The 22179-nt window shown below is 47.8% G+C and overlaps 1 pseudogene; it reads left to right on the top strand.

Annotated features, from left to right (window-relative positions):
- The first annotated feature begins 7907 nt into the window (after positions 1-7907).
- Positions 7908-8740, top strand: LOC140208544 (probable G-protein coupled receptor 139; annotated as a pseudogene).
- Positions 8741-22179: the final 13439 nt, after the last annotated feature.

Genomic DNA, 22179 nt, shown 5'->3' with positions numbered 1-22179 from the left:
AACACTAGAATAGTCCGGAGGTTCCTAGCATTTGAGAAACGAGTGTGCTTGGCTATGCCCATGTACCACAGGTTCTGAACTTTGAAAACATAAGAATAAATAATAAATAAGCAATACATATGAAGAAAAGCAGATACAGAGTTCTTGAAAGTCAGTCCACAGCCTCTGGGAACAGTTCGGAGATGGGGTGAGGGAAGTTGGCTGAAATAATCCCCACTTGTTCAAGGGCCTAATGGTTGAGGGGTAAGAACCTGCTGCAGGAGGCTCTGAAGCTCCTATACCTTTTTCCATACAGAGGCAGCAGGAAGAGAGAAAGGCCTTGATGGTGTGGGTCACTGATGGTAGATGCTGCTTTCCTGCGACAGTGCTCCGTGCGGATGTGCTCAATGGTCAGGAAGGGCTTCTCCTAGGCACCGGTATAATTAAAGCCTGCTTGAAGCAGGTATGTTCCTCAGACTGCCTATGCGAGAGATTAAAGATATCGATGAAAAGTCCAGACAGTTGCTCAACACACGCCATTCGTACTCGCCCAGGTACTCAATCTGGGCCGGATGCTTACCGTTGGTTCACCTTCCTGAATGATTCTGTCATATCAGCAGTGACAGGTTCATCGGGGGCTGTGAGTGTTCTTGAAGGTTCCTGCATGTCTTGACGGCCAGAGGGCATGTCTAGAAGGCATTAGGATCATCTGGAAGCAATGCCTTGTTTTCATCTATGTCGCTTGGCTTCACTTTGTAGGAAGTGATTGCACTCAAGCCCTGCCATACTGCCGAGCATCTGTCAGTGATTCAGGTTTGGCCGCAGCAGCTTGCGGATCTTATGGTTCTGACTGGGGAAGAATATGAATGACTTGGTGGGGACACACTCGTCTACGACTGTTTTTATAAAGTCCGTGACAACCACGGTGATGATCATTCCGATCCTTTGATGACGCCTTAAACACGGCCAAGTTCACCGACTCGAACCAATCCTACAGCTGTTCGTGTACCGCCCGGGACCACGCTTCTGTTGTCTAATCACCGGAGCCTTTCTGATTTCCTTATTCCTGAACGCAGGGAGGAGATGTACAGCCAAGTGATCAGATTTCCCGAAGTGTGGTCCAGGAACAGTTGGTATCGCTAATCGTGGTATAGCAATACCTGGATCTGTTGTGACCCTTGGAGTTGCAGCTTACATTTTGGAGATAATTGGCAGGATAATTTATTCAAACAAGTCTGATTAAAGTCGGCGACAATAATTTTAAAGACTGATTGAAGCGAACGAATGATTTGAAAGGTTCGTGCTCCGCTGCTTCTTGTTTGCTGATGATATCATTCAATACCTCGAGTGCTTGCCTGAGGCAGACATTTGTCCGCATGTAAACTGGAACAGCAAGAAGAACTCTCTTGGTAATTGGTCATCAAATGTATCAGCTTTGGGAAACACGAGTGCGACAAGACAGCTGCGTCTTAGCAACTCAAAGAGTTTGGACTGAACCACAAACCCTGACCTTTGTTCTTCTCCGAATCAGCAGTCCATTCCATACTGTGTATCGAGAAACCTTCAGTCTTACCGACGGAAACGGCGGGTCTTGAGTAAGCCGTGTCTTCGTTAAGCGGGAAATGCAGCAAATTCTCATTTCTCTCCGACACAACGATCTATCTATAAGGTAGTTAATCGTGTTCGTCGGTCAGTACATTTGCTGAGAAGATGCAGGTTAGAGGAGCTTCATTCCTTTGCTTTTCTTCCTGGGTTACAGTCATAACCCCCCAGCCCCCCTTAGGCTTATGGCGACGTACCTTGGATAGCTTAAAGGTGTGGTACCTGCAAGGCTCACAGTTAAACGAACCAAATCATTCAGAAAATCGTGAAATCGCTAGTTCATTAAGATGGTTGAAAAGTACAGTGTGTTAACTGAAGGGAATTTGCGGCTGCCGTCTGTCGTGAGATTGGTTCAGATGTGTACTTACAAGTTCTGTCAGATGCCGCAACACGTCTCTGTGTTCCACCTGCACCATCTCACACAAAAGATGGTTTTCTAGTCGAACAAGGGGTTTTTAGAGGAGAAGCTGTAGAACTGAACATACCTGAATGACTTTATCCTTTCTGTTATTGGAGTAGATGACAACGTTGTCGATGTAGATGGAATCATAGCTGCGCAGCATATCGCGGAGTGAATCATTAATGAAGGCGTGGAAAAAGGCTAGAATGTTGGAAAGTCGGAAGTGCATCACCTTGTGCCCAGTGGATGTTATGAACGCTGTGTTCCATATTCACCAGCCCCCAGCAGCACCACCCCCCACCAACTCCACCCCTATACACCGCCCTTCACACCACCACCTGGGGGATGTTGATCGGATTTCTGCAGATTTGGACCACACGGTGTGTGTGAATTTGCTGTCCATGGGGGCATAGGTTTGTGTATCGTTACGGTGATCCTGGTGAGTCCACCGTTGTCACTGCAGAGACGAAGATACTGCACCGTTCGGACAATCGGCTGGGCAGATGAAGCCGCGCTTTACCGCTTCGGCCATGCCATCATCGATAGTTTCAGTCAGCGAAGGTGTGAGGGAGAACAGAGTGCCGCGGGAATGGGAGATGTCCAGAAGGAGGTCATGTCTGTGAGGTGACAGGGCGTTTGCTTCTCTGTTACCGAAAGCAATGGCTAAGTTGTGATAGTCCTGTGCAGGATTGGTGACGGCCAGGGTCCACTCCGTTTCCACGGATTTATTGGGTGGAGTCAACTGATGTTGCAGGCCGGGATTCCGGCAGGTGGGTCTCCAACTCCACGGGCAAAGTGAGGGTCTTGAGTGGGGATCCAAGAGTAACACAAGGTGAAAGGAGTGTTGGGTGAGGAATTGAATGAATCGTGGTGAACAAGCTGTGTGGGCGCCCGGGCTGTCTCAGATCCCAAGGACGGTTCGTCAATGGCCGCGATGTCGATGGCGTGAGGGACAGATTCGGTTGGGCGTCCAATCTGCACACACACAGTCCGATCCAGAAAGTAATCTGCTGCACCGGTATCCAGCAGAGACTTCTTCGCCTGTAGAGCCGACGGACTGTGGGCAAGGACAGAAGGAGTGAGACGGGCTCTGGTAATGGAATGAGGAACTGGGAAGAGCCGAGTCGGTTGATATTTGATGCGGTGGTGGTCGGCTCCACAATATTAGCTACGCAGGTTTTTGTTTCCTCCACCAACGCTCGGACTCTTGGGGGTGTTAAAGAATCTCTCCCTAACAACGTGGGTCCTGGAGCCATTGGTGATGAGGCTTGCTCCGTAAGATCGCTGTCAATACGGAGAGTCCGATTGATGAGGTTTCGCAGTTCATTGGGCAGCTCCCAGGCAAACAGATCATATTTCAATTGCTCCGAGAGGCTGTGATGGGAATGGACAAGCGGCTCTTCCGCCATTCTACCCGAACCTCGGGGCGAGGCTCCTGGACTGCACGGCACAATCCATGTCGCAGGTGAGGTATCAGATCTGCTTCCTCCTCTGCACATCTCGGAAGTTTCGAAGACGCAGCGCATGTCAGCGGTGAAATTCTCATATGTATTGCAAATGCTGTCTTCATAAGCGGTAGCCCAGGTCAGAGCTCGTGCATCCAAGAGGTGGACAAGGAAGACGACCTTGACACGGCGTATTGAATATGGAGAAATGGGAGCTCGAAGTGTAAGCCGCTCTGGGACGGGAAATTGCAGCATCGGGTTAGAGATCCGTCAAAGCTTTTGGGCAGCAGAATCCTCGGTTCAGAGGATGAACGCTGACGAACGCGGAGCTGATACATCGAGCGGAGACTTCGCTGAGAGCGGTGGACTGTAGTTATCGGTTTCCTGTTGCTTCTGATCGTGTGTTCACGTCGGCGGACGATTTCTTTTAGGCAACGATACTTTTAGGTCAATCGATGTTTCTCTCATCCTGTCAGGAAATGAAGAGAAGTTTTGGCGTAAAGCAGAACAGCGGAGAGGATTCAGCACTGATCGATAAGATTAATCAGAAACCGCATCATAACGAGCCACAAAGGGCCACGAAGCAAGGGAGAACAGAAACTAAGTACAACATGCAACAGGGTCATCTTTAGGCAGGGAGGGTGAAAGCTCGGAGCAACTGATTCAAGCCGGCTGGTTGGATGAGTGAACAGGGACTGTGGATGAGAATTGGGGTTATATGGACACTGCTATCTGAACAGCTCCATTTTCCTGGCGACACACCTCTGCATCAGCTCCACTGCAATCACATCCTTGACCGACGGGGAGCAGAAAATTACCATATGCTAATCATGCAATAGTATATATTATATCCTACTGCACCATGACCTTTCCCGTCAGTGAACTCACATTATCAATCCGCATCACTACCGTCATTGATGTTTGAAATTCCATTACCTTGCCCGTCTCAGAAAGGCAGCGTCCAATATTACGGACCTCCTACACTCAGGGCGTACCCTTTTCTCACCGTTACCATTAGGGAGAAGGTACAGGAGCCTGAAGGCACACATTCGTCGATTCAGCAACAGCTTTTCCCCCTCTGCCATCCGATTCCTAAATGGACAATCTTTGGACAACACCTCAGTGTTTTTAATATACAGTATTTCTGTTTTTGCACGTTGTTTAGGATCTATTCAATATACGCAACTGATTTACCTGTTTATTTACTTTTTTTTGTTATTATTTGTTTTTTTCTCTCTGCTATATTATGTATTACATTGAACAGCTGCTGCTAAGTTAACAAATTTCACGTCACCTGCCGGTGATAATAAACCCGATTCTGATTCTCATTCTGATTCTGATTCTGAATCAGCACTCACGAGAACCCCGTCACTCTCTGTGAATATCCTAGCACTACTCTCCCATGGACGATAATCACCACATACCTCAATATTGATCCCGATCTGTCGTTCAGTATCCATCTAATGAAATTTGTCCCATAGCCCACAGTCCATTGATTTATTACTGCAACGAGTATCTACTCACAGTGGAAGTCTTTTCTTGTGTGCCACTCAGTTCAGACCATTTAATAAATAAGTACTTCGTCAGAAACAAGCCACAGAATATAGAATACTGTGTAGTATTCCCAATGGAAGTGCTGGTCGGTTTCGTCAAATATGTAAATCCTTCTACCTACCTCAGTATCAACAACGCTACCGTCGTTTTTCATCTGCAAAACAATTGTCATTGTTGGTGCAAACGTAATGAATGCTGATGCTCTGCCGGTTTAAGCATTTTCGCCATTACGAGGGTCATGTGTGCGGTGATTGAATTACTTTGCTTCACACCGGCGCGGACATGTGACGGGTTGCACCAGAGCTGGAGGAACACAACCAGTCAGGAAATGAATAAGCAGTTGAGGTTGCTGGTGCGAACCTAGAACAAAGCTGGATAAAGAAAAAAAAGGAGGAAGGTGCCAGAAAAAGAATGTTTGGGGAAGCGGGAGGAGGACAAGCCGGAAGGTGATAGGTGAAGTCAGGTGATTGGAGTAGCGTGAGGAAGTAAGGGGCTGGGAGGTAATTGGCGGAAAAGGCAAAGTGCGTGAGAAGAATAAATCTGACAGGAGAGGAGAGCGGACCATGGGAGAAAGCGAAGGAGGAGAGGCATCCGGGGGAGAGGAAAGACAGACGAGGAGGAGAGTAAGAGTACAGAGTGGAGAATTGCAGGAGAGGGAAGGGAGAGACGGAAATACTGGAAGATGGAGATATCCATGTCCATGCCATAAGACAGGAGGCTATTCTGACGGAATAAAACGTGTTACTCCTCCAATGAGAGATTGGTCATATCGTGGCAGAAGAGGAGGTTATAGACCTGTCAGCCCGGCAATGGGGATAGAAATGGAAACGGCTGGCTACTGGAATACTTTGTCGTTGAGCTGATGTGCGGACAGTCGGCCAGAGTGACGACTGTTCATATATTGCCACAGACGCTGCCTGACCTGTTAACTTCATCCAGTATTTTGTATGTGTTGCAATTCATTCGATGAACGGTTTGGTGGGTTGACTATCTTCGTAAGCCTGGATGCGATATTAGCTTGAGACCCTTCACTATATTGCACGGATGTGCAAACAACTTAATCTGTTTTATATAATTTTATTGTAAGATTTATCACCGAAACAATTCTCAGGGTGAAACAGAGCAGCCAATGACAATACAACATTGGTCTCTGATGTCTGTGTCCTTGGAGACAAGGAATGACACGGTCAACAATAACAATCATGAATCTGAGAGGTGAGTCTGAGCGTTTCTCGCGGTAACATTCACCGACTATGAATCGTCTTTGAGATTTTGCAATTCCTTGTCAAGCTATCCATACCTCATCACAATTGGGAATTTACTTGAATGACATCATGATTATTTTTATCCCAGCTGTTGGAAGACACGTCAGCCTTGTGTAGTATTGAATATTCAGTGTGCTGGAGCGAGTATAAATGAATGAGCGTGGAGATTCATCAGCTCAGAGTTTCTTCAGCGAGATCCCGGGCAGCTGGAAGACAGGCTGAATGTCACACAATATGCTTGAAACATTTTTCCGTGTGAGAAAGATATACTTCTTGATCATTGCCGTTATTGGTGTTCCAGGTAAGAGCAGAGGCGAACTAATATTTGCTGTCCTGTGTGCGCGGTCGTTGGACTCTTTCAGTTACCGACAGCGTTGTGATACCGGTGTATCAGTGAGTGCGATGCGGACATTGTAACGAACTCTGTGTTCAATCCGTGACCTCGGCTGAGAATAAACCGGCAGTTGAAACGGCTGTAGAGCGGAAGATAGAATAGGTAGATCCATTTTGCAGATTCATGACCGACATTTGTGATTTATCAATGCAAAGCCTCTGTCAAAGTAAACTCCGATAATCCAGCGCGCTCGGTATCTTTACGGGCTACATGGTGATACTCTGAATCAATAGCGTAACATGCTTCACATTCAGAGTAATCCTATTGCGCTGCGTTTTCAAAAACTTGCTTCAAGTTGGACGGGATCGCGGAAGCGGGTCGCCGGCGAGATTCAGCGGAGAGCGGTAGGCATCACTTGTGAGTTAGACTCCCAGCCATCGTCAAATTCCAAAATTCAAACAAGGGTCTGTTTGCGTTTTAGTGCACCAGAGTTTGTTTCCATGTCCTACGATACGTGTAGTGAAGAGGGAGTTAAGAGCCAACCCAGCAGAGTCTGTTGGAGTCGGACGGGATAAGGTAAATACGATACTCCGCTCTGGAACGATAAGCCTTGCGGCATTTACAATAATGCTGCAGTAATTCTGGAGCAACCCCTCAAAGAGCAAATATTTTTAAAAATATACATTGGCTTTCCTATGGAAACTGGATGGTTTAAGCACTAGCGTTCAAAATACATGAAAATCATTTCAAATCGGGAATTAGAACTTCCTGATTGCAATCGACCGCAGTCAAGCGTAGTTGCAGAATTTTAAAGAAGCGAAGCAACAGAGGTCGCTGTACGCGGATGGCAAACGGGAGTTGGGGAGGAGGAGAAGACATGTGAACGGGAGACAGAGGTGGAGGGAACGGGGCTTCGCTGCATGGGGTGATTCCAGAATGTATGTGACAGCAACGCAGCAAACATCGTCGATCAGAAATTTCCGATGTATCCAAGCTTCATAGATGTCAAAAACTTGATGGTTGGAGATTTGTAATGATTTCTCCTAACTAAAGAATATTCCCCGATTCGTTGACAATGCCTCCTTCCCAAACCCTGCTCCTCTTCCTGGACCGAGTACTGTTACCATTCACCCAGCATGTAATTGTACGAGGCATCTACGAGTCCCACTTTACACCTGTGCATTTCTCTTGCGCTGAGACGCGTGTGGCGGCGGGATAGTAATTCGCTCATTATTTCTGCTGTTTCTCCAGTGAATTTAGTGGCGATTGTGATCCTGTCCCGGGAAAAGTGCGGCCTCTCCACCTGCACCACTCGCTACCTGGTGGCCATGGCAACGGCGGATCTACTGACCATCATCTTTCAGGTTATATTGGGGCGGGTCTTTAATTATTACTTGCCCGGGACGTTTCTGGACATCACCGCCGTATGCAGTGTGAACTATGTCCCCTTAAGGGCTGCCACAGACTGTTCTGTCTGGTTCACTGTCACCTTTACGTTTGATCGGTTTGCCGCCATCTGTTGCCAGAAGCTCAAAGCAAAATATTGCACCGGGAAACTGCGGCTGTAGCTTTGTCAACAACCGGCGTTCTTTTCTGTTTTAAAAATGTGCCCTACTTCTTTATGTATCGACCAATGAAAGTAATTGATAATATACCCTGGGGCTGCATTCGTAAATCGAGTTACTATACGGATCGCAGGTGGGTGGGATATAGCTGGCTTTCTACCGTTCTAGCGCCATTGCTCCCGTTCGTGTTAATACTGCTGTTCAACGCTCTGACAGTCAGACACATTTTGGTGACCAGTCGCGTCCGTAAGGGGCTGAGGGGTTAGAGCAAGGCGGAGAACCGCAGTGACCCGGAGATGGAGAGCAAGAGGAGGTCTGTGATCTGTCTCCTCACCATCTCCGGAAGCTTCATCATCCTGTGGTCAGTAAAAGTTGCCGAATTCCTTTATTACACCATTGCTGGATTGGATCAGAATAGTTACAACGATTCGAAATATATATTTCAACACACTGGATACATGCTGATGATATTAAGTTGCTGCACAAACACGTTTATTTATGGGGTAACTCAGTCCAGGTTCAGAGAGCAGTTCATCAGCACAGCGAAATATCCGCTCTCGTCAATTATTCAACTAATTAATAAACAACAGATCTAAGCTCGTAGTTCTTTTTTTCGTCTTGACACTACGGAACTGGCGGTCAGCGGAGAGAGCAGCTGCGAGAGTGGTTGAGAGCCCGATCGAAACCCAGATCCGGAACAGACACTTCGGCAACTGCAGCCTGCGACTTCCACCTCCTACCAATTATTAAACTCAAACTACCTTTTATTTGAATTTTTAACTATATTTCCGCTGCCGTTACCGCCACACGTCAATCGATAACAAATCCCGCTCTCCTCAACGGTTTGTCGTTGACGGTGAGGAAACGGAGCACCGAACGGAAATACTGCCGTCAAAGGAGACCGGGTGCCATTCACACTGAGCGCACCGAGGATCAGCTCGGGACTGCTCCGTGCTCGCAGTCAGTAGACAACACCGCGGTGAGATTTAACTGATTGCATCCGGCATCGGATCGGCACGTCCCTTAACACGCTACGAGCAGACAACGCTCACATTTACAGATATTTAAAGTTCATCATTCGTGCTTACCTGTATCCAATGAGTGAGTTTGTATCAATTTCCCGATGTGTGCACCTGCCCAGGGAATGCCTGCACTAGGTCCAATTATCATCTGCAAAAAGTCTATTTCTAAAGATGACTGGAATTACTTTGTGAGAAAAGCACGTTTCTTCCTCATTTCCCAGGGTGCCTGGCGGGGAGGGGTGGGTAACAAAAAAACGGTAATAACTTTTAATGACTTCTCAATTGGCAAAAGCTTTCCGATTATTCTAGTGGGGTTTAGTACTGGTGCGTTTTGGACTTTTACATAAATATTGCCGTCACTATTGTGCATTGATTTTGTAGATATTACTGTCGGTACAATGTATACGCTGTTCATACCATAGTATATCAACTTTCTCCTTTACGTCAGCATAGTTCTGCTGATTTCACTTCTGGATTTCGGAATGTTGTGTATGTTTGGAATGGATCCATTAAGGAAGTTGTGTTTTTTTTTTGTTTGTCTTGTGACATTCTATCAGGACGGTTATTATGAATATGAAATAATGGATCTGTCGTCATATCAATATACACCCGGGCTCTCAAACTGAATGAGGATTGCATTTATAGTATAGCATCCTTTATGAGTTTGTCTTTTAAAGCAAGACTTTGGTGAATGATGCTTGCCACTTGGTTCTGCCTGTGTAAGTAATCAGATTGAACTAAACTGTTGCAAGATCCTTTGATCTCTCACAGACTTCTTAATTCAATTCAGTTCAATTTAAGTCTAATTGTCATTTATCCGTATATTAATACTCATGAATACAGCCAAAAGAGACAGCTTTGCCACGGGGTCAAGGTGCGAGCACACGTTACCAACACTCACTCACAGTAAGCACACACAAGCTCATTATCACGTAATGAGAGTCCCAAACCCATATAGAATATCAGTAAAACACACAACGACGCAGGATAGATGCAGTTTAACATTGGACTCCCCAGTCCACCGATATCATCTGTAGACTGTCACCTAGACGACCGATTCCTACCAGGCGAATCCGTGGCTTTGAGGCCCAGTCCTCGCATTTACAAAACACAACGAGACAAATATATATGTGCATATTCCAGACCCAATATGATTGAGTTCAACTTGAAATTTCATAGTGGAAAGTAAAGTCTGATGTAGCAGTCTTTCAGTGGAGTAAGGGAAATTACAGTGGTATGAGAGAGGAGCTGGCCAAAGTAAACTGGAAGGAGCTGCTGGCAGGCATTTCAGCAGAGCAGCAATGGCGCGCAGAGAGCGAGAAAGACTAGGGAGAGGAGCCAATGAATCGGTGGGACGAGGGAGAGAAAGACTGGGGAGAAAGACCGATGAGTTGGTGAGACAAGGGAGAGAGAGACTGGGGCTATGGAGAGAGAAACTGAGGAATGGACAGATTCGGAGGCGAAAATGAGTCTGCAATGAGAGAGAGACCGACGCAGACATAGTGGGGGATATGAGAGAGCCTGGCAGCACAGACACGGGCGACAGAGAGACTTTGGAAAGAGTATGACGAACGGGGTGGAGATGCTAGTGGGAAAGGAGACTGAGAAAGAGAGCCGAAGGGAGAGACACGAGGAGAGAGATACTGGGAGTGGATACGTCACGGAGAGAGAGTGTAGGAGAGACGGAGTGGCCAGGTAGAGAGTACCTGGGAGCAGCGGGAGAGAGGGACTGGAGAGCGGGAGGGACTGAGGACGGAGAACGTCAGGAAGAAACTGACTGGGTGACTGGAGTGCTGAAGAGAGTGAGACCGGGGCTGGGTGTGGCGACGAGAGAGAGTATGTTGGGGAGTTGGGGGGGGCGGTGTGGGAGAGAGCATGAGGAGATTGAGAGGGACCTTAAATGCAGATAGTGGCCATGGTGAGCAAAGAGATTGGGGTGGGTAGAGATGTTAGGTGTGGAAGAAGTTTTGGCTTGAGAAGAGAGTTCGGAGTGGGGATGGAACTTGGGTTGAGGAGAGACCAGGATGAGGAGACAGACCGGGACAGGGAGAGAAGCAAGAGAGCTTGAAACCTGGGATGGAAATTGAGGGGAGGAAGAGACTGGAGTATAGAGAGTCTGGAGGACAGAGAGATGGGTGGGAATAGGTAGGGGTTGGGAATGAGTGAGAAAGAGACAGAATGAGCTGGAAAGAGAGAGTCAGTAGAAGTGACTGTGCGAAAAAGAGACTGGTGAGATGGCGAAGAAACTAGGGATGAGAGAAAGACGGATGGAGAGACACACTGGAGGTTATAGTCTGGGGCACAGAAGAACGATGAGGTAAATGGGAAGAGAAAGCGGGGTAGAGAGAAAGCGGGGGAGAGAGACAGTCGAGATAGGCAGAGGGAGAATATGATGCGAGAGAAACTGTGGGAGAGAGAGAAAGACAGGGAAGTGAGAAAGACTGGGTAGAGAGACACAGGGCAGAGAGACGAAAGTGAGAAAGACTGGGTAGAGGGAGACTGACGTAGAGAGAGTAGGGAGCGTTGGTCTGGTGGATAGAGAGACTAGGAGAGAGGGAGACCGGGTAGAGAGACAGGGCAGAGAGAGACACTAGCCAAGGAAGGTTGCGGGGATAGATAGAGTCGGATGACAGACATTGTGAGTTCCGGGAGATGCTGAGAGAGACAGAGAGAGGGAGGGAGGGAGAGAGAGAGAGAGAGAAAGAGAGAGAGAGTAGGCAGAGTGAGGTAGAATGTAAAGAGACAGTGGGGGACGTGAAATACTAGGAGATAAGACAGCGGGGAGAGAAACTGCGGAGAGAGAAATTTTGGGGAGACATAGACTGGGGAGAAAGAGTTTGGAGGAGAAAGACGACATAAGAGTGCCAGTGGCGTGAGGGACACAGAGATCCTGGGGTGAGAGAGCGAGAGAGAGAGACTGAGGGGTGAGAGAGAGAGAGAGAGAGAGACTGGGGGGTGAGAGAGAGAGAGAGAGAGAGAGAGAGGGAGGGAGAGAGAGAGAGAGAGAGTAGGCAGAGTGAGGTAGAATGTAGAGAGACAGTGGGGGACGTGAAATACTAGGAGATAAGACAGCGGGGAGAGAAACTGCGGAGAGAGAAATTTTGGGGAGACATAGACTGGGGAGAAAGAAATTGGAGGAGAAAGACGACATAAGAGTGCCAGTGGCGTGAGGGACACAGAGATCCTGGGGTGAGAGAGCGAGAGAGAGAGACTGAGGGGTGAGAGAGAGAGAGAGAGACTGGGGGGTGAGAGAGAGAGAGAGACTGAGGGGTCAGAGAGAGAGAGAGAGAGAGAGAGAGGGATAGAGGGAATGACTGCGGATTCAGACAAACTGGGCAGGAAGAGACTTGGGGAAAGAGAACGCGGAACGGGAGTCGAGGGGAGCGACATTGGGGAGCACAAGAGCCAGGGCAGAAGGCGTGAGAGAAAAACGAGGGACACAAAGGGTCGGGGAAGATAAGATGTGGAAGGAGAGAGAGAGCTGGAGGCGAAAGAGATGGAGGGCACTGCAGGAAGAAACGGGAGGGGGTGAACGTACAGAGAACAGCGAGAGAGAGAGAGGTGGAGACTCAACGAGGAGACTGGGAGAAAGAAGGAATTTGGGGGACAGAGGGTCCGGGATGCTGAGGAAAGTGAAAGTAGGGAGGGAGAGTGAGACGCAGAGAGAGACTGTGGATTGAGAGAAAGAGCAGGGGAGAGAGACGGTGGACTTGAACGGGGACAGAGATCGGGCTGAGGAGAGAGACCTGCAGGACAGATGGTTCGAAAGATCGGAGTGTGGAAGGAAATTGGGGTGGGAAAGGCACTGGAAGGAGAGAGATCAGATGTCAAAAGCGACGGATGGTGGGACGGTAGAGGCAGCCAGAGGAAAAGTGTGGGGGGAGAGGGAGAGAAGAAAGAGAGAGAGAGAGAGAGAGAGAGAGAGAGAGAGAGACGCGCGTAGGAAAGGCGGACTGGAGAGAGAGTGAGACGGGGAGAGAGAATATCGATAGAACACGAGAGGGAGGCCGGAGGGAGTGATTTGTCGGGGGTTGTTGAGACAGTTGGAGAGAGACCTCAGGTCTGGAGAGGGACGCAGGTGACTGACTGGGAGGTGATAGAGACTAGGAGAAAGCCTGGTGGAGATGAGGCGAGAGACTAGATGTTAGAAGGAGCCGGCAGAGCAAGAGACTGGAGGAGGGAGATAGAGAGACTGGGGGCTGAGTGAGAGACTGGGATGAGGGAAGATAGGACATTGTGAGTCAGAGAAAAGGCTTATGTACCGTGAGTCATTAGAGAGTTTTCATACCAGCACGTCCTTTTAGGATTTTACAGCTTCCATTGAAAAATCACTCTAAAACATCCATCCAGCCCTTTCCGCCTCGGTCTGACCACTCCCTCCCTGTCACATTGATCACACTCTCCACCCCTTTTCGCGATCTCCATCTTCGCGACCACCAACTCTTTCTCTCCTGAACACCCCCACCTGCATCCCGTCCTCCGACCTATCCTTCACTCTCCCCTCCTCTCCGGCCAACCGCAGAAATCGCCTTCCCTGCCCTCTGTGGCGCCCCTTGTCCTTCCCGAACGGGACGGTGCCTGCCTGCCGGCGAGAGACGGAGTGCCCCGGGGAGGACGCAGACGGGATACAGGCAGCCCTCTTTCCAGTCTGCAGTCGGATTTAGAGTCGCAGCCGAAGCGCATGCAGCCCAGAGCCGGGCCGGACTGGAAGTGGGTAGGGAGAATCCGGCCTGTGTCGCTGTCCTTGTACCGTGAGGTAGCCGGATTCCTCCTCCACCCTCCCGCTCCCTTCTGCTCCCTATTCAATACGGTGATTCGCCGGTGCCGACCCTCATCCGGACACAAAACGCCCCCGATCTCCTGCCTCTGTCCCAGGCTATAAGGGTGCTGAGGGCGCAGGAGCGTCCCGAGTGTGTGCGCAGATGGGCCTCGCTTGCGAGGCGTTTCGGGTCGATAGGTCCTGAGGCCGAAGAGGCTGTGAGAAGCTGAGAGAAGGTTGAAGATTTACCTCAACCCCGTGATCCATGGGGGGGAGCCGGCCCGGTAGGTGTGTGATCAGAAGTCCCGGCACTCGTGGGTTTGGCGGTGCTCCTGGGCTCGGTGATTCCGTAGCCTGGAGGTCAAAGGAAGGGTGGAGTGAGAGCATGGGAATGCGGAGTTCGGCCTGTAGGGGGAGCTACTGGATGGAGGGATGGGGTGGGTGATCTCGATTTGTCATTTTAACTATTTATGGAACAACACAAACCTAACACTTGTGAAAAATAGAGAAAAAAATTCGTATTTTAGTGTACGTCACTCTGCACTGGCACCTGCCTTTCGTAAACGGGGACACACACTAATCCCAGAGACTCGTGCCGGTACCAAAATAATGCCACCATCTCGCTATGTCTCCCCAGCCTCGTGTCACCCCAAACTAACCCCACTGCCCTGTTAAGTCCCAGCTTATTCCCCACAGCATTGTGTCAGTCCTTAAACTAATCCCTCTGCCCCGCTCTCTCCCCACACCCCCGTGTCAGTCCCCAAACGATTCACTTCACTGCGATCTCTCTCTACGAACCTATGTCAGTCCCTGAACTAATCACACTGTCCTGGTCTCTCCCCACACCCCCGTGTCAGTCTCCAAAGACATTAATTGGCTAAATGTAATTATGATCCTATTAGGCGGAAATATCCGAGCTAAAACAGGGAACGGGTGCGCTCTGGAAAATGCATAACGGAAATGAGAAAGTGTTTTAGGCAGCACCTACATAGGGTGCAGGATAGGTGAATAGTTTGGCAAGAGATGTAGATCATCTAATCAACAGGGGGAGAAAAAGCTGACCAGGTTTAGAAACACACACAAAAATTGCCGGGGAATGCAGCAGGCCAGGCAGCATCTGTAGGAAGAGGTACAGTCGACGTTTCGGGCCGAGACCCTTCGTCAGGACCTCTTCCTATAGATGTTGCCTGGCCTGCTGCGTTCACCAGCAATTTTTGTGTGGGTTGCTTGAAATTCCAGCATCTGCAGATTTCCTCGCGCCCAGGTTTATAAAGTTAGGATCGGACACGGCTGTAGAGTTACAAGGCAGCCAGGGACGAACTGAAGAATGGAATTAGGAGAACAAGAAACCTCTACAGAAGGCCTACAGGAGGATTAAGGAAAACCCGACGACATTCTAGATGAATGTGAAGAAGAGGATGACTAGAGTGAGAGTAGGACAGGTCAGGGATAGAGATGAAACATACGGCTGGAGTTGGTGGAGGTCGGACAAGTCCTTAATGAGGAGTTTACTTCAATTTTCACCAGTGAGAGTTCCTGGCGTTCGTGAGGAAGCGTTAACAGGGCTTATGTGCGGTAACAGGACGAGGTTAAAACAGAGGATGTTCAGGAACTTCTCAGAATCATTCGGAGAGATAAGTCCTCTTGTGAAGTTGCGAGAAACCCCAGGTTACTGGGGGAAGCGGAGGGAGAGATTGCTGCGCCCTTGGCGATTATCTTTGCGTCATCACTGCCGCACATGCAGTATCAGGGGATCGGAAATGGAAATATGATTCCTTTGCTCAGGAAAGGGAATAAGGATACCTTTTTACATTATAGCCTAGTGAGTCCTACTTCAGTCATGGGCAAATTACTGGAGAACATTCTTAGAAACCGAATTTGCGAGGTTTGGAAGAACAAGATTTGGGAGAGTCAGAATGGCTTTGGGAGGGGCAGGTCATGGCTCACTGCCTAGTTCAATTCTGTGAGGACGTGGCAAAGCACATTGGTTAAAGTAGAAAAGTTGATCTGGTATAAATAGATTTTAATAAGGCATTTGCTATGGTTAACCATGGTAGGACCGTGCATAGCGTCAGAGGCTTGGTATCCAGGGAGAGCTGGCCGGTGGATTCAGGACTGACGCCCACAGAAGCCAGACTGTAGTTGTGGATGGAGCGTTTTCTCCCTGGATGTCGGTGACCAGTGGAATCCTGCAGTGAGCAGTTTGAGACCCCCGCTTTTTGTGTTTTTATGAATGATTTGGCTGAGGAAGTGGAGGGTGTATTATTGTATTTACAATGATGTGGAGGTTGGTGGAATTATGGATAGTATAGAAGTTTGTCACAGATTACAACAGGACAGTGACAGGACGCAGAGCAGCGCTGAGCAGTTACAGATGGAGTTCAACCCGAAACGTACGAAATGGTTCACTTTGGGAGAATGGATTTGATGGCAGAGGTATTACTTGCTTTAGTCAACCGACAGCCGCACATTAGTACGAATTCCATAATAGAATCAGAGTGATGGGACTCTCTCCGATAAGGCGAGGGCCGCTCATCGGTAGAGTAACACAATAGTCACGGAGCGGTGCACTGCAAGAGCAGAAGGAAGTGTGATTGACAGGTGAGCTTGAACACATCCGCTGTTCCGCACATACTTAGCTGCGGAGATTGCGGAGGCATTAACAATGATCTTTCAAAAGTCTATAGATTCTGGCATGGTTCTGGAGGACTGGAAGATTGCAAATATCACTCCGCTATTTAAGAAGGGGAAAAGGAATCAAAAAGGAAATTATAGACCTGTTAGCTTGACATCGGTGGTTGGGAAGTTGTTGGAGTCGATTGTCAAGGATGAGGTTACAGAGTACCTGGAGGCATATGACAAGATAGGCAGAACTCAGCATGGATTCCTTAAAGGAAAATCCTGCCTGACAAACCTATTACAATTTTTTGAGGAAATTACCAGTAGGCTAGACAAGGGAGATGCAGTGGATGTTGTATATCTGGATTTTCAGAAGGCCTTTGACAAGATGCTGCACATGAGGCTACTTAACAAGATAAGAGCCCATGGAATTACGGGAAAGTTACATACGTGGATAGAGCGTTGGCTGATTGGCAGGAAACAGAGAGTGGAAATAAAGGGATCCTATTCTGGTTGGCTGCCGATTACCGGTGGTGTTCCACAGGGGTCCGTGTTGGGGCCGCTTCTTTTTACATTGTATACCAACGATTTGGATTATGGAATAGATGAGGCTTTATGGCTAAGTTTGCTGACGATACGAAGATAAGTGGAGGGGCCGGTAGTGCTGAGGAAAAGGAGAGTCTGCAGAGAGACTTGGATAGATTGGAAGAATGGGCAGAGAAGTGGCAAATGAAGTACAATGTTGGAAAGTGTATGGTTATGCACTTTGGCAGAAAAAATGAACGGGCAGACTATTATTTAAATAGGGAGAGAATTCACAGTTCTGAGGAGCAACGGGACTTGGGAGTCCTCGTACAGGATACCCTTGAGGTTAACCTCCAGGTTGAGTTGGTGGTGAAGAAGGCGAATGCAATGTTGGCATTCATTTCTAGAGGAATAGAGTATAGGAGCAGGGATGTGATGTTGAGGCTCTATAAGGCGCTGGTGAGACCTCACTTGGATTACTGTGGGCAATTTTGGTCTCCTTATTTAAGAAAGGATGTGCTGACGTTGGAGAGGGTACAGAGAAGATTCACTAGAATGATTCCGCGAATGAGAGGGTTAACATATGAGGAATGTTTGTCTGCTCTTGGACTGTATTCCTTGGAGCTTAGAAGAATGAGGAGAGACCTCATAGAAACATTTCGAATGTTGAAAGGCATGGACAGAGTGGATGTGGCAAAGTTGTTTCCCATGATGGGGGAGACTAGTACGAGAGGGCATGACTTAAGGATATAAGGGCACCCATTCAGAACAGAGATGCGAAGTCTTTTTTATTTTTTTGCCAGGGGGTGGTGAATCTATGGAATTTGTTGCCACGGGCAGCAGTGGAGGCCAAGTCATTGGGTGTATTTAAGTCAGAGATTGATAGGTATCTGAGTAGCCAGGGCATCAAAGGTTATGGTGAGAAGGCGGGGGAGTGGGACTAAATAGGAGAATGGATCAGCTCATGATAAAATGGCGGAGCAGACTCGATTTTTCCGAATGGCGGACTTCTGCTCCTTTGTCTTATGGTCTTATGGTCTAAACATCGTCTTCTTCCTTGTTAAATATTGCATCAGTTTTCAGACGAACGTCACGGGGACGTAGGAGCCTGATGATCTTTGTGAAGTCCTTCCAGATTGTGGAGTGCAGGATACAATGTTAATCTTCATCCTGTCTGGAAATATTCTTTTGTTATATTCTCCCATTGTCTGTCAGTGACAGTTTCCAACTTGATTATGTTCATTTGAGTTGATTGTCCACTCACTGTACTCAGCCATTTCTCGTGAACCTTCACTGACGTTTTGCACTCTATGTCCGCTTGTGAATACGTCATCAATGCAGCCTCCAATTGCGACAGCAGCTGAGTGGTTGCACTCTGTTCACTCGCCGGTTAATGGATTATGAAATCCATTCGGCCATTGCAAATGGCCTTGAAATAACCTCTGATTGGTAGACTGACATCGTACCCATGTCAAAACATATCTATCCAGTTGGATTGCGGGCGAAGCTTTTCTGTCTCCAAAACTGCTTCTCGTTCTTCATCTCATTGTGTAATCCATTCCATCAAAGTCACAATATATAACATATCAGATGGTGGGAAACAGACAGACGGATAGACAGACACACAGATATACGGATGGACGGGTAGACAGATAGGGATGTTGTCCAGTAGCAGCTACACCCTGCAAGAGCAATGGAAATAAAGAAAGAAACAGTCTTTGATCTTGGCATGTAGTTGCCAGAATTGAATCTTCCATTTTGTGAGGCTGCTCTTGCAGCCGCCATTTGGTGAACTATTTCTTGCTCAGTGAAGGATTAATCACAGCAACTAAACGTTTGTTTTATTATTTGTGCTGACGACCTTCTGAACCTGAGACCATGTTCATATAAGCCGCTGCTTGTACTGTTAAATGGCAGCCTTCAGGAAGGAACAGTCTGTGATCTGGTCACCTGGGCCAGCTGTTTGGCTACCCTGGTTGATCTGGTTTGAACCAGTCTAGGTGGAAAGGACAAAGTAAATTACCAGGATCACATCTGTGGGAAAGAACCACGACACAATACTGTTTGCAGCTCTGTGTCAGATCCAGTGAGAAGCTGACAAACGTCAGTCAGATGCGCCGATGTCATAGGATTCAAAACATAACGGATTGATATGATAAGGAAAAGGCTAGCAATAGAGGGTTTCAGGAGTACAGGCAACTCTGTGGAGACCAACAATCGGAGAAGTGATGACCTCAAGTCAGAAACGTGCATCGGGATCAAGTGAAACATCTGGCCAGCGTAGGCCACTTTTCCCGGTGTGTTACCTTTCCTTTTTTAATGTTTTTGGAGAGTGAGAGGAATCTTGCAGATATTTAGTCTACACGCATTTCGCGGCCAACTCAAGCATGGGATATTTAATCCTGCACGTGTTTGAGAAGTGACGCGGATATCAGACCACCACATCAACAAATACCTCTACTTTATTCACTTCCATGGATTGGCCTGTTTTGGCCACACACATCAAAATCAGAATCAGCTTTATTATCACCGGCATGTGATGTGAACTTAGCAGCAGCAGTTTAATGCAGGACATAATCTAGCAAAGAGAAAAAACAATGATAAATAAATACACAATACTTAATAAGTAAATCAATTATGGTATACATGTACGTATTGAATAGATAAAAATGTACAAAAACAGAAAAACAGAAATGAGGTATTGTCCAAAGATTCAATGTCCATTTAGGAAACGGATGGCAGTGCGGACGAAGCTGTTCCTGAATCGCTGAGTGGGTGCCTTCAGGCTTCTGTACCTCCGACCTGATGGTAACTGTGAGAAAAGGACATGCCCTGGGTGCTGGAGGTCCTTAATAATGGTGACTTTCTGAGACACCGCTCCCTAAAGATGCCCTGGGTACTTTGCAGGTTAGTACCCAAGATGGAGCGGACTAGATTTACAACTCTTTGCAGCTTCTTTCGGTCCTCTGCCGTAGCCCCTCCATACCAGACACTGATGCAGCCTGTCAGAATGCTCTCCACGGTACAGCTATAGAAGTTTTTGAGTGTATTTGTTGACATGCAAAGTCTGTCCAAACTCCTACTAAACTACAGCCGCTGTCTTGCCTTCTTCATAACTACATCGATATGTTGGGACCAGGTTAGATCTCAGAGATCTTGGTACCCAGGAACTTGAAACTACTCACTCTCACCACTTCTGATCCCTCTGTGAGGATTTGTATGTGTTCCGTCTTCAACGAGCTCTTTCGTCTTACCGACGTTGAGTGCCGGGCTGTGCTGCGGCACCATTCCTCATGTTGGCATATCTCACTCCTGTACGCCCGCTCGTCACACCCTGAGATTCTATCAACAATTGTGGTATCGTCAGCAAATTTATAGATGATATTTGAGCTATGCCTAGCCACACAGTCATGTGTATATAAAGAGCAGAGCAGTGGGCTAAGCACACCCCCCGAGTGTCCAGTGTTGATCGTCAGCGAAGAGGACATGTTATCACCAATCCTCACAGACTGTGGTCTTCCGGTTAGGAAGTCGAAGATCCAATTGCAGAGCGAGGTACAGAGGCCCAGGTTCTGCAACTTCTCAATCAGGTTAGTGCGAATGATGGTATTAAATGCCGAGCTATAGTCGACGAAAAGCATCCTAAAGTAGATGTTTGTTTTGTTCAGGTGGTCATTTGATACTTTATGATCCATTATTTTTCCCCCAGCGTGAGTCGCATGACAGCAAGCACTGTAAGGGTCATGTTTTTTGACTTCTCCAGTCCTTTCAACACCATCCGCCCTGCTCTGCTGGGGGAGAAGCTGACAGCGATGCAGGTGGATGCTTTCCTGGCGTCATGGGTTCTTGATTACCTGACTGGCAGACCACAGTACGTGTGCTTGCAACACTGTCTGTCCGACAAAGTGATCAGCAGCACTGGGGCTCCACAGGGGACCGTCTTGTCTCCCTTTCTCTTCACCATTTACACCTCGGACTTCAACCACTGCACAGAGTCTTGTCATCTTCAGAAGTTTTCTGGTGACTCTGCCATAGTTGGATGCATCAGCGGGGGAGATGAGGCTGAGTACTGGGCTACGGTAGGAAACTTTGTCACATGGTGTGAGGAGAATTATCTGCAGCTTAATGTGAAAAAGACTAAGAAGCTGGTGGTAGACCTGAGAAGAGCTAAGGTACTGGTGACCCCTGTTTCCATCCAGGGGGTCAGTGTGGACATGGTGGAGGATTACAAATACCTGGGAATACGAATTCACAATAAACGGGACTGGTCAAAGAACACTGAGGCTGTCTACAAGAAGGGTCAGAGCCGTCTCTATTTCCTGAGGAGACTGAGGTCCTTTAACATCTGCCGGACGATGCTGAGAATGTTCTACGAGTCTGTGGTGGCCAGTGCTATCATGTTTGCTGTTGTGTGCTGGGGCAGCAGGCTGAGGGTAGCAGACACCAACAGAATCAACAAACTGATTCGTAAGGCCAGTGATGTTGTGGGGATGGAACTGGACTCTCTGACGGTGGTGTCTGAAAAGAGGATGCTGTCCAGGTTGCATGCCATCTTGGACAATGTCTCCCATCCACTACATAATGTACTGGTTGGGCACAGGAGTACATTCAGCCAGAGACTCATTTCACCGAGATGCAACACAGAGCGTCATAGGAAGTCATTCCCGCCTGTGGCCATCAAACTTTACAACTCCTCCGTTGGAGGGTCAGACACCCTGAGCCAATAGGCTGGTCCTGGACTTATTTCCTGGCATAATTTACATATCGCTATTTAACTGTTTATGGTTTTATTACTATTTAATTATTTATGGTGCAACTGTAACGAAAACCAATTTCCCCCGGGATCAATAAAGTATGACTATGACTATGAGTATGACTATGTCTACATGTCCCAAAGTCTAAAACAGAAACATAGACCAACAGGACTTATCCAGTGAAACAGTCTGCGTGGAAAGAAAATCTAGCTGTCACTCACCCTCGGAAATGGGTCAAGATTATTAACGTGACTATTTCCAACTTGAAGATTGCGTGGTGGTGAAAGAAAAAAAAAAGGTTAAACATGGAGCTTTATTCTTTCTCTCCGAAGCGTGAAATCCTAGCCGTTCTTTAG

This window comes from Mobula birostris, chromosome 13 (genome assembly GCF_030028105.1).
Source record: "Mobula birostris isolate sMobBir1 chromosome 13, sMobBir1.hap1, whole genome shotgun sequence".
Taxonomy (NCBI): domain Eukaryota; kingdom Metazoa; phylum Chordata; class Chondrichthyes; order Myliobatiformes; family Myliobatidae; genus Mobula; species Mobula birostris.
The sequence above is the reverse complement of the archived record's forward strand: the minus strand, read 5'-3'. Positions and strand labels throughout refer to the sequence as shown.